Source organism: Giraffa tippelskirchi, chromosome 13 (assembly GCF_054371585.1).
Source record: "Giraffa tippelskirchi isolate mGirTip1 chromosome 13, T2T-mGirTip1v1.2.pri, whole genome shotgun sequence".
Taxonomy (NCBI): Eukaryota; Metazoa; Chordata; class Mammalia; order Artiodactyla; family Giraffidae; genus Giraffa; species Giraffa tippelskirchi.
In genome coordinates, this window is record NC_137287.1 from 115,258,073 (window position 1) to 115,271,009 (window position 12,937).

General features: G+C 44.2%; 1 long non-coding RNA gene across 1 annotated transcript; it reads left to right on the forward strand.

Moving 5' to 3' along the window:
- The first annotated feature begins 10,645 nt into the window (after positions 1–10,645).
- LOC145531675 (uncharacterized) lies at positions 10,646–11,676 on the forward strand. Its single transcript, XR_014072651.1, has 2 exons — positions 10,646–10,928; positions 11,345–11,676. It is a non-coding gene; the product is annotated as an uncharacterized LOC145531675 (long non-coding RNA).
- Positions 11,677–12,937: the final 1,261 nt, after the last annotated feature.

Sequence of the window (12,937 nt, forward strand, 5' to 3'; positions counted from 1 at the left end):
AAAGACACTGTGGGTTTGTGAGGAGTGTGTGCTCTCTCGAGCTCCGCATCTTTCCCCAGCCCATCCACTACCTGTCTTAGCCCAGGGCCTGATAGCACCACTGTGGGTCAGGAACAGTCCTCCCCTATCTTGACATTGTTCTTCTTTGCTTTGCAGCAAAGGACTTGAAGATCCCCGACTTGGTGTTGTACATGTATCTGATTACTTTGGCCTTGCAGGGACCCGTGTATGCAGATTGCAGGCAGAAGTCAGGCCCCAGGGCTGCAGAGATGGGAGGATCTCAGTCAAATAGAGGATGGTCATCACTGTTTGGTCTACAAGGTGAGCAGCTGAAACCCACCAGTTTGTTTGCAATAGAGATGGTCAGGGTGCAAAGGCCCTTTGATATCCTTCTGTCCAGGGCATTATTACCAATGTTGTTAGGCATCACAGTGACAGGGAAATACTGTAAATAATTACATATTGTTACTGAATATCTTTAGATTAATTGGCATAATGCCATTGACTAGCTCCAAAAGAACAAAAAGGGAGGATACGTATTAAGAATAGTCTCCATATGCTCATAATGATTGGAGCTGGACAATGGTCTGTGGGTTTATAATACTATTTTCCGGATGTGTGTGTGTGATTGAAACTTCTCACCATTAAAAACGAAAGTGTGAAGCTGGATAACCAACAAGGACCTACTGTATAACACACGTAATACTGCTCGGTGTTAAGTGGCAGCCTGGATGAGAGGAGAATTTGGGAGAGATGAATACATGTATATGCATGGCTTTGCTGTCCACCTGAAACTATCACAATATTGTTGATTGACTATCAGTTCACTTCAATATTCAGAAAACTAAGATTATGTCATCCGGTCCCATCACTTCATGGCAAATAGATGGGGAAACAGTGGAAACAGGGCAGACTTTATTTTTTTGGGTTCCAAAATCACTGCAGATGGTGACTACAACCATGAAATTGAAAGATGCTTACTGCTTGGAAGGAAAGTTATGACCAACCTAGACAGCATATTAAAAAGCAGAGACATTACTTTGCCAACAAAGGTCCATTTAGTCAAGGCTATGGTTTTCTCAGTGGTCATGTATGGATGTGAGAGTTGGACTATAAGAAAGCTGAGCACGGAAGAATTGATGCTTTTGAAATGTGGTGTTGGAGAAGACTCTTGAGAGTCCCTTGGACTGCAAGAAGTCCCAACCAGTCCATCCTAAGAGAGATCAGTCCTGGGTGTTCATTGGAAGGACTGATGTTGAAGCCTGAAACTCCAATAGTTTGGCTACCTAATGGGAAGAACTGACTTATTTGAAAAGACCCTGATGCTGGGAAAGATTGAAGGCAGGAGGAGAAGGGGACAACAGAGGATGAGATGTTTGGATGGCATCACCGACTCAATGGACATGAGTTTGAGTAAACTCCGGGAGTTGGTGATGGACAGGGAGGTCTGGTGTGCTGCAGTTCATGGGGTTGCAAAGAGTCGGACAAGACTGAGTGACTGAATTAAACTGAACTGATAGTCTATACTCCAATACAAAATAAAGAGTTAAAAGAAAGAGTGGGAAGGCATCATGCTGCACTAGAGAACTGCATGGAAGAACAGCCACCAGTGTGTTCACTTTGGTTACAGCATGGGCACTGGAATAATGGAATATTTAGGCAATATTGACACTGTGACTTATATGAGAAATTTGCTGTTCTCCATCTACTTTCATTTGGAGGGCAAAAGCTCAGCTGTCACTCAACATTGTGATGAATTTCAAAACAGAGAAATGATCATGATTTGACAGATACATTTTTTAGAGGAGTGAGGAAATGTAAGTATACAAGTCTTTTGGAGTAAAACATTTTGGTGGAAAGTGGACATCACTGACCACAAATGTGTAAACTCTTGATACTCATGACTGGTAATCCTTTCAAAAAACACTTGTAACCTGGTCCCCATGTTCAGGTGAGGAAACTGCAGGTGACTTGCCCCAGGATACAAAACATTTGAGTATTAGGATCAGTATAAGTCACAACCCATTTAATCAAGTATGTGATTCTGCCAGCAATTCTGAAATGCAGAGAACTGGGAAGGGGTTCTGAATGCTTAGTTCCAGGGTCCTGACCCTCATAGTAGACGCAAATGGTAGAGAAGAGTCAGTTTGAGATTTGTCCCTGACTCCAAACATGTGGGATCTCTGTCAATAGCACCGAGTTCCCCCAAACCCACTGGGCATTCAGGAGTCAACTCACTTCTGACACGAAATCCACAGAGGTGACCCAGGTATCACACGGGAGGGCTTGGTCCCTGAGGACTGCCATACTTTCAAGTGTTGATAACAAGTGCTGTGGTCACTTACATGTGTGACCAACTGGCTATAAATTCAGAGGTTCCATGATGCACCTCCCATGTTCAATAACTTATTAGAACCACTCTCAGAACTCAGGAAAGCCCTTATTTATGGTCCCCAGTTATTATAAAGCATAAAATCAGGGACAGCCAAATGGAGGAGAAAAGGTGTTGGTTGCTCAGTCATGTCCAATTCTTTGCAACCCATGGACTGTAGCCCTTTGTTCTCCTCTGTCCATGGAATTCTCCAGGCAAGAATACTGGAGTGGGTAGCCATTCCCTTCTCCAGGGGATCTTCCCAACCAAAGGGTGGAACTTGGGTCTCCTGCATTGCAGGCAGATACTTTACCATCTGTGTCACCAAGGAAGCCCAATGGAGGAGAAGCATAGGGTAAATGGGGAGTTGGGGTTGTAAAGCATAAAACTCAGGGACAGGGAAGTGGAAAAGCTTAGGGTAAATGGGGAGTAGAGGGTGCCGAGACTCCAAGCCCTCTCAGCACTCTTCCCCCTCTCCATCCCTTTGTGTATTCACCTCCCCTGAAGCTCTCTAAGCCCAATGTTTATTTGGGTTTTAATTGAGGGTTGGATGCACACAACTTGAATGAATCTTTGGCCGCTGATGCCTGAACTCCGTGTCAGTACCCTCTCCTCTCCCAAGAGGGACTGGGGTTGACAGTTCTAACCCTCGAATCACCTCCTGCCATGTTCTGGAGTCCAGTCCCATCCAGGCACTATCTCAAGTCTATTCGTCTTGGGCCTTACAGAGATATAGTAAGTTCTAAGAGTTTCAGGAGGCCTGGGGCATAAATGGAGAAAAGGATCAATTACAGATCTTGTTATGACACTACAGTGTGGATCAGAGCCTAGATAGTGACCAGGAATAGGGTCTCAGAGATGAGATCCATGGTCTGGTAGAGTCAGGTGGAATGCTATTTTTTCCCAAAGCTGAACACATAATGATAGCTTTTGAGAGTCAGGAAAAGTCCCTGGAGTGAAAACTGCCCAATTTATCAGGAGAAATCCATAGAGGGTTTGCTGTACCTCCTCCACCCCTGCTCCCCAGTCCCTTCCATGGACTCCCCTCAACCCCCCCTCCCCCAGCCTGCAGAGAAGAGATGATCGGGGACTTAACCTGGGCCTGGAAGCAGGTTTTACCCCCTGGGGGTGCTCTGGAGGATGAGAAAGTCTACAGAGAGGCAGATTCTGGCTCATCTTCATGGCCTTGCAGGAGGACTTCTGAGCAAAGCTGGGGGCTGACTGAACTTCTCACCTCCCAACTGTATGGAGGATGAGGAGAGCAAAGAGGAAGGGGAGGACTGGGCTAGTCCTGTTCACGCTTGACCTCCTCATCTAACCAGACTTCCTGTCTCCGCCTGCTAGGGCCAAGTGCACAGTAACAACATTTCTTAGACTTGACTATGCCTGTGGGCCTGGTGGAAACATAGATTGTGATTCTGCAGGTGGAATTTTGTCCAATACGGTCCCTCAAGGAGCATCCCAGCACCTAGAGCCATGCATGGCATGTGCTGGATGGTCCGTGAGTAGATGAGAGCAGATCCCAGGACAGGTAGGTGATCAGCAGTGTGTTAGCTCAGGTCCTCCTTTTCAGCTTCCTGTAGGTGTCTTTACAGCACCCCCACCCCCTAACTTAGCCCCATCTTCTTCACAAGGCAGGTGGGACATGTCAGGCTTCCTACAATTATTGTGGCAGCATCTCTACTGGACAGACACCAGATCTTTACCCGGCAGTGGTCCAGGCAGATGGTGAGCCGGGGGGAAGAGCATCTCCATTTGGGGCACAGACTTGCTATTCTGGGTAGGAAAAAAAAAGAGTAAGGGCAGTAGGCCGAAGGGGAGCAGAGAGACAAAAATGTCTCCTAGTGTGTGATCACCCATCGCCCCTCACCTGGTTTCACCAACAGGAGAGCTGCCTGCCTCAGGGCACCTTGGCAGATCACCACACAACTCTGGTCTTTCCACCTGTGGTTTTGGGAGCAGAGGACCTCAGTTTGAGTCTCAGTTTGCCTTTTCCTAACTTTGTGACCTGGGGCCAGAAATTTCCCTCCTTTTTACATGTTACATAGCATAATGACATACATACATAGTTACATAGCAGCTCATGCTGCTTACATTGTGGAGTTGTTCTGAAAGCAATTGGAGAAGGAAATGGCAACCCATTCCAGTATTCTTGCCTGGAAAATCCCATGGATGGAAGAACCTGGTAGGCTGCAGTCCGTGCGGTTGCAGAGTCGGACAAGACTGAGTGACTTCACTCCTTTTTTCTGAAAGCAATGGAGGCCCTAGACATATATCCTACTCCCTGCCAAGTGTAAACCCTTCGAAATAATAATAATGATGAGTAATTATGTTAACTCCTTTGGCCAGAGGGTCAAATAATGGCAAAGTGAGGTGGGAAAAGGGCTGGACCTGGGTGAGGTCAATCAAGAAAGCAAGAGGGCTTTCAGTTACCTCTGAGGCAGAAGGAGACCTATTTGGAGGACAGACTGGGACTCCACTCTGGCACTGGGGAAACTTCCTCACAGTGAACTTCTAGAAGGGGACACTACAACAGTCAATGCTATTTTTATTTTTTCTTTCCTACAGTCGACAGCACATTTAGAGAGGAGTCAGGAGCCAAGGAAGCTAACCCTCTATGTGCTTCTAGTTAATTTTCCTTGTTCTGTGGTGTTCAAAGCATGTTGGCAGCATAATCAACAATGGTTCTCTAAAGGACCCAAGTCTGGGGTTTTCTTAATGCAGACACCATTATCTTCTTTTCCTAAAAAAGAATCTGTGTCTCAGGGAGATGAAATGACTTGTTCAAGACCACACAGCATTATAGTGAGTTATGGAAGTCAGTCTCTTTCCTTTAATACCAAGTCATTTCCCATTACACTGTTATAAATGAATAATTTTAGTAACAATCAAATTCTTTATATATTCATAGTATCACTATTATTGCCCTCAGATCTGACATTTATCAAAGTGTTACTGTTGTAAATACTTGCACGAAGGATTTAACATATATCATATCTTTTTTCTTCTGATCACAATATTATGAGATTGATAGATGAAGCAAAAAGCAACCTCTGAGTCGCAAGGCCTGACCTGGCACCACAGTGGGGCTTCCGTTCTCTTGCTCAACATAAACATTACACAGAACTTAAAGATCAGACAAGTTCCTTCTGCGTCTGTGAAAGGTCAAAACAAAAATAGGATATTCGGTAATTATGTCTGAACAGACACAGAAGTTGCATTATACAAACCACTGAAATGACCACGCATCGCCCTACCTTGAGTGACTGCTACTTCCTGATTAAGTACAGCTCTAACCTCTGTCTAGTCTCCCCTTCGTAGAGTTAAGATTAAGATACCAATTCAGAGAACTACCCCACTTCATAACACCAATCTTCCTGAAACCCTTCCCCAAATCATTTCACACAGCCCACATCCTAGCCAACTTTTTCACTCTCCTCTTTCACTTTCATCAAGAGGCTCTTTAGTTCTTCTTCACTTTCTGCCATAAGGGTGGTGTCATCCGCATATCTGAGGTTGTTGATATTTCTCCCGGTGATCTTGATTCCAGCTTGTGCTTCTTCCAGCCCAGTGTTTCTCATGATGTCCTCTGCATATAAGTTAAATAAGCAGGGTGACAATATACAGCCTTGACGTACTCCTTTTCCTATTTGGAACCTGTCTGTTGTTCCATGTCCAGTTCTGACTGTTGCTTCCTGACCTGCATACAGGTTTCTCAAGAGGCAGGTCAGGTGGTCTGGTATTCCCATCTCTTTCAGAATTTTCCTCAGTTTATTGTGATCCACACAATCAAAGGCTTTGGCATAGTCAATAAAGCAGAAATAGATGTTTTTCTGGAACTCTCTTGCTTTTTCGATGATCCAGTGAATGTTGGCAATTTGATCGCTGGTTCCTCTGCCTTTTCTAAATCCAGCTTGAACATCAGGAAGTTCACGGTTCACGTATTGCTGAAGCCTGGCTTGGAGCTCAACATTCAGAAAACTAAGATTATGGCATCCGGTCCTATCACTTCATGGCAAATAGATGGGGAAACAGTGGCTGACTTTATTTTTTTGGACTCCAAAATCGCCGCAGATGGTGATTGCAGCCATGAAATTAAAAGACACTTACTCCTTGGAAGGAAAGTTATGACCAAGTTAGCATATTAAAAACTAGAGACATTACTTTGCCAACAAAGGTCCGTCTAGTCAAAGCTATGGTTTTTCCAGTAGTCATATATGGATGTGAGAGTTGGACTATAAAGAAAGCTGAGTGCAGAAGAATTGATGCTTTTGAAGTGTGGTGTTGGAGAAGACGCTTGAGATTCCCTTGGACTGCAAGGAGATCCAACCAGTCCATCCTAAAGGAGATCAGTCCTGGGTGTTCATTGGAAGGACTGATGTTGAAGCTGAAACTCCAATATTTTGGCCACCTGATGTGGAGAGCTGACTCATTTGAAAAGACCCTGATGTTGGGAAAGATTGAAGGCAGGAGGAGAAGGGGACCACAGAGGATGAGATGGTTAGATGGCATCACCAACTCAATGGACATGAGTTTGGGTAAACTCCGAAAGTTGGATGATGGACAGGGAGGTCTGGTGTGCTGTGGTTCATGGGGTCGCAAAGAGTCGGACATGACTGAGAGACTGAACTGAACTGAACATCCTAGAAGTTCTTCCTAACATTCTCTTAATGAGACATCATACTGTTTTCCAAGGCTATTTCTACCCCTTACTGAGAGGTGGAGGGTGAATCCGTTATAAATGGCTAAAGATTTAATGATTCATGGTTTGTGATGAAGCCTCCACAGAAACCTCAACAGGGCAAGTCATTCATGTTCTTGTAAAGAACTGCAATCTACGCAAGGAACAGCACAGATACACACTCCATCATGGCCCCTTGGACCACTGCAGCCGCCTGCCCAGGGGCCTCTGTCTCTGCCCTTCACCCCCTATAGGCCACTCTCCACTCTGCAGCCTCAGGGATCCTCTTAAAACTTGAGTTTTATCAAAATGCTTGCATGATGAATCCCTCAGTGACTCCCCAGCTCTCTCAGAGTCTGCCTTTCTGCATCCTTTCTCGAACTCTTGGGCACCCTAGTGGCCCACATCACATGGGGTGAAACCAGTAACCAAGCCCAGGATAACTCACGTCTCCTCTACAGACTGGAGGGGAAGGAGGAGTCCATGGAATAGGCTGGGAACAAGGGTTGTGTTGGGTTCTGCCAGACCTCTCTGGATTTCTTCTGGAAAGTGAGCAATAGAACTCTAGGGACATTTCTTGACTCTCAAAAAAACTATGTGTTCAGATTTTTTTTTTTTTTTAAAGATCCTACCTTACTTTACAGAATTAGGGACTTCATCTCTAGACTCTCTAGTCCTGGTCTCTATCTTGTCCCTAAACCCCACTTTAGTATAACAAAAATATCCATATTTGATCCATATCCTTGTTCATGCCCCAAGCCTTCTGAAACTCTTGGAATTTAATATCTTTCAATAAGTCATGAGGTAAGTGAAGAATGAGATCTTAGATAGTGTCTATGTGGACCTGGACTCCAAAACACACCATCAGATGATTAGAGGGTTAGAACGATCAGTTTCCAGTCCCTCTGGGGAGAGGAGATTATACTGATACTTAGTTCCATCAGCAATGGCCAAAGATGCCATCAAATTACCTCCATCCAACCCTCAATTAAAACACATGAATACTTGTTCAGATAGCTTCAGGGAAGGTGATAACATCAAGGGATTGTGAAGGGGGTAGGGTCCGGAGAGGGCTTAGAGGCTCAGTATTTCTTACTCCCACTTTGTCTTATGCTTCTCCTCCCTGTCCCTGAGTTTCTCTGTCCCTGAGTTTTATTCTTTATAATAACTGGGGACAGTAAGTAAAGGGCTTTCCTGAGTTCAGTGAATGGTTCTGATAACTTATCCAACATGGGAGGTGGCTCAAGGGATCTCTGAATTTATAGCCAGTTGTTCATGAGTGTAAGCGACCCCAGGGCTCGTGATCAACTCTTGAAGTGTGGGCCATTCTCAGGGATGCAGTCTGGGTCACCCGTCTTCTGAAACTTTTGGAAAACTCATCTGCAGTTTTTTCGGTGAGAGCAGGGGAACCATATTACTTGAGTTTTTTGAAAGGATTACCAGTTGTGAGTACAAAGAATTTACAAGTTTGTGGTCAATATTGTCCATTTTCCACCAAAGGCTTTTAGTCTGAAAGACTTGATGACCTACCTACATTTCTTCATGACGCATCAAAAAAAAAAAATACATATGTGTCAAATAATGATCATTTTTCTGTGAAGAAATTAATGAGAGAGTTGAGTGGCAGCTGAGCATCTTCCCTCCAGAGGCAGCTGCAGGCAGAACAAGATATGCAGTATAGCCTTGAGTTTGCTTGTGGGCCCAAGACTGCTTTTTCCAGGCTGGTATGATATTAGTCAAGACTCAATGTCCTTCCTCTTGCTCCCCTATCAGACTATATTTTAATTTCCTATAATTATATAGACAGGCCTCATCATCATAGAGACTAACAGGAATTTTACTCTACCCATTCTCTTCAATGATGGTGTACTTGGCATGAGTAGGAAATAGGAGAGTCATTTACTGGAGAAATATTTATCAACATTTATCCTTTTGGTTCAGAAAACAAACATGATTCTTGGAGTTGGTAAACAGCTGTAAACAAAATATAGTAAAATAATGCCCTTATAGGAGAAAGACACAGAATAAAGACAGGAAAATCCTATGCCAGGTGGTGATTAGTGTCTTGAAGAAAGAGAGTGATGTGGATAAAGCAGACTGTCCAGGGTCAGGTAAACCCTCTGTGATAATGAGGTATTGAGCAGAGCCTGCCAAAATCATGCCTATTGGGTTTGAGCAGCAGACAGGAGCAGGATGGCTAGACCTGAGAGAGTTGAGGGGACTGGAGTGGAAGGGGATGAGGCAGAGAGGCCATGGGGGCAGGTCTTAAAGAGCCTTGTAAAACTTGAAGAATCAGAATCTGACTCTCAGAAAGCTGGGGAGTCAGAGAGGCAGTGGACAGGGGAGCCATGGGATAGAATTCACTGTGAAACAGGGTCCCTGTGGCTGCAGTGTGGAGAGTGACCTCTAGGGGGCGAAGGGCAGAGACTGAGGCCCCTGGGCAGGCGGCTGCGTTAGTCCAGGTGACCCTGGAATGTGTACACATATTGTTGCCTGGATGGATCACAGTTCATTAGAATTACATGAATAACTTGCTCTGTTGAGGTTTCTGTAGAGGCTTCATAAAAAATCATGATTCATTAAATCTTTAGCCATTTGTGATGGATTTACTCTTCAAACTTCCTCCTTTCCTTGATGTGTGGTGGCAGGGAAAAGCAGAAAATGGAAATTAAAACTCCACTCCTTAATCAGGAGTTGGTTACCCAGGCAAGCAACCTCCATTCCAAGGTTAAATTTAGCCTTTACTAGTCACCTCCCTCACATGACAAAAGACTCCTATAGTGCTCTTATCTCTTAGGAAATCCAGTGGTTTTAGGAGCTCTATTTCAGGAATTGGAAGAAGACCAAATTAATTATTCTCATGTAAGTCATAGTATCAATATTCCCTCAATATTTCATTATTCCAGTGCCCATGATGTAACCAGAGTAAACACATTAGTGGGCTTTCTTCCATGGCTTTTTCCATTAAATCATGATGCCTTCACACTTTCTTTCTTGTTTTTTTGTAGAGGCTTTCAACCACACACATGTACAGAAAATAGTATAAAGTCATGGACCATTGTCCAGCTCCAATCATGATCAACATGTGGAGAATATTCTTAATATATACCCTTTATTCTTTTTCTATTTGCAGGTAGTCAATGTGTCATGCCAATTCATCTATAAATGTTCAGTAACAGCATGTAATTAATTACAATATTACCCTGTCATTGTGAAACCTAAAAATATTAATAATAATGCCCTAAAAGGCAAGATATATAAAGCCTTTTCACATTCACACCTCTGCACTCTTTTCACTCTCTATTGCAAACATACTGGCGATTTCTGTTTTTTACCTTTTAGACCCAGCTATGATGACCTATTACACAGAGATTTCACAGAGATCCTCCCCTCCCTACAGCCCTGCAGCATTACATCTCCCTGGAGCCTCCATACATGGGTCCCTGCAAGGTGAAAATAATCAGACACTTCTACAATGCCAAGTTCAGGTTCTGGGAGACCTTTGTATATCATAGCTAAAATGTTAAGAACAAAGATGGGTGGGTCTTTGTGGGTGGGTGGGGCTGTGTTAAGACCCTTGGTGGTGCTATCCTATTCTGGGTAAGACAGGGGGCAGGGCATGGGGTGGGGGACAGGCTGGGGAAAGAGCTGGAGTTCTGGAGGGCACATACTCCTCAAAACCTCCCACAGTGATTTTTTTTTCCTTGCTGCCTCCCAGGGGAAGTGGCTGCAGGGTCCTTGAAACGATGGACTGAGCATATCCTCCATGGGCCAGCTTGGCAAAAGGCCAGCTATAGAAGCACCAGCTTGATAACCAGAGCTTACTACTACGTTCTCCTTTCTCAGAGGGGATCACTAAGTCAGCCACCCTACAGAGTAGGTCTATAGTACTCCTCAGTGCTCCACCTTGGCTTGGAAAATTCACTTCCTTTGAATATTTTGGTGGTCATCGTGGTCCTGAGAGGACTGTGGTTGCTCATTTCTAGGATGGTCTAGGACCAGGTATACCTTGTCCAGGTCCAGGGCTTCAGCGATGTCGATCAACAAGTTCCTCCCCTTTTGCAGAGATCATGAGCACTGGGCTCTGAGATGCTGAAGTCCCAGGAGCAGCCAGTCAGGGCTGAGCTCTGGCTGCTTGTGATAATATTCAGCCTTTTCCTCTTGCTTCTCAGCCCTACCTTTCTCAGCAGAAATCTACTTCTTTTCTTCCCCCCATGGGTCTACTTGCTTTACTTCTGTCTCATCCAGTCTGCTCTAAGCAACCTGAGAGCAAGTTTTCTCTTTATCCTTAGAACTTTGCACAGCTCCTGGCACAAAGGATACAGTCCATGAACATTGGAGGAAGGGAGGAAAGAATGCAGGAGAAAATCTCCTTATGACTGGAGTGACTGTAGAGCCTGGGATTGAATCCAGGATCTTGTCCTAATCTTCTTCTTCACTACATTTTCACCCTCTGCCCCACCATCTCTTCGAGAGCTATTGGAACCTGGACTGTGTGGATGCTGCGAGAATTGCTGGGATACAACTCCGACTCTTGTAAATATGATTTGACACTCATGAAGCCATGTCCAAAATCTTCAATGCATCATGTATGTTAATATCAAATAAATTTGTCTCGATGGTGTTTGTATGCTTGTGTATTAGTGGCATTGAAATAACTGAGGACACTTAACTAACAGACAAGTGTCTTCCTTCAGATTTCAGCTATTTCTCTTTGAGAAAGTCACTTTTCTGTAGCTGAAGTTGAATATCTTCACTGCTAAAAAAGGAATAATAATACTTAACTGATAAATTGTCATAGAAGAGCAAGCTACCTTTTTTGAACACTTACTGTGAGCCCACCCCACAGGTCACAGCTCCGTCTTACCAGGTGAGTAATCCTTATGGATGGAAGTATGTGGGGGGAGGGATGGAGGCATGGGAACAATAAGGAATGATGGGGATTATGGAACCCAGAGAGAATGCTCCCCTCCTGAGGAGAGAGCTGCACTCCATAGCTTTGTTCATGGTTTTCGAAATGTGGTCCCTTGAGCTGCACCCTCAGTGCCTTGGGAAAGTTGTTGATGCAGATACTCAGATCCCACCTTTGCTACTGAATCAAAAACTCTGCACTGAAGTTCTCAGATCTGTGTATGACCAAATGGCTAAGGGATTCTGATGCTCACTCAAGTGCGAGTCTCACTGCCGTTGTTAAATTGCAGGACTGTGACGCTAGTTTGTTTTCCTTTTCCAGCATTGATAGAAATTTTTATATGAAATCTCCCACTGTGGAATCTTGTAAATGCTTTAAAATTGTAAAATGAACTCTGTGGGCTAACAATACATATATTCTAGACAGGTTTGCAGCCTCTGGTTCATTCTCTTCTTTTTAATCATGGAAATAATCTTTAAAATCGTACTACGTGGTCCAAAAATTGAAGTGCTGTTTTATCATGTAACAAGAAAGTGGTCATCCTTTACTCGGATATGAATGTACTTCTCAGAAGCTTCAGTACTTTGACTACCTGATGCATGAAGCCAACTCACTGGAAAAGACCCTGATGCTGGGAAAGGCTGAGGGCAAGAGGAGAAGTGGGCGATAGTGGATGAGATAGTTGGATGGCGTCATTCACTCAATGGATATGAGTTTGAGCAAACTCCAGGAGATGGTGAAGGACAGGGAAGCCTGGCATGCTTCAGTTCCTGGGGTCACAAAGAATCAGACACAACTGAGCAACTGAACAACAACAACTCAGAGGGCATAGAATCTCAAACATCTAAACATCTGTCTGTCCTGGGTGCATTCTGTCCATTTCAGAATACAGCCTTAGATAGCATGGAATCCAAGATCTCATTTTTCAGAGGGAAAAAATGCAGAATAGAAGCAGAGGTATGAACTGTGGTCC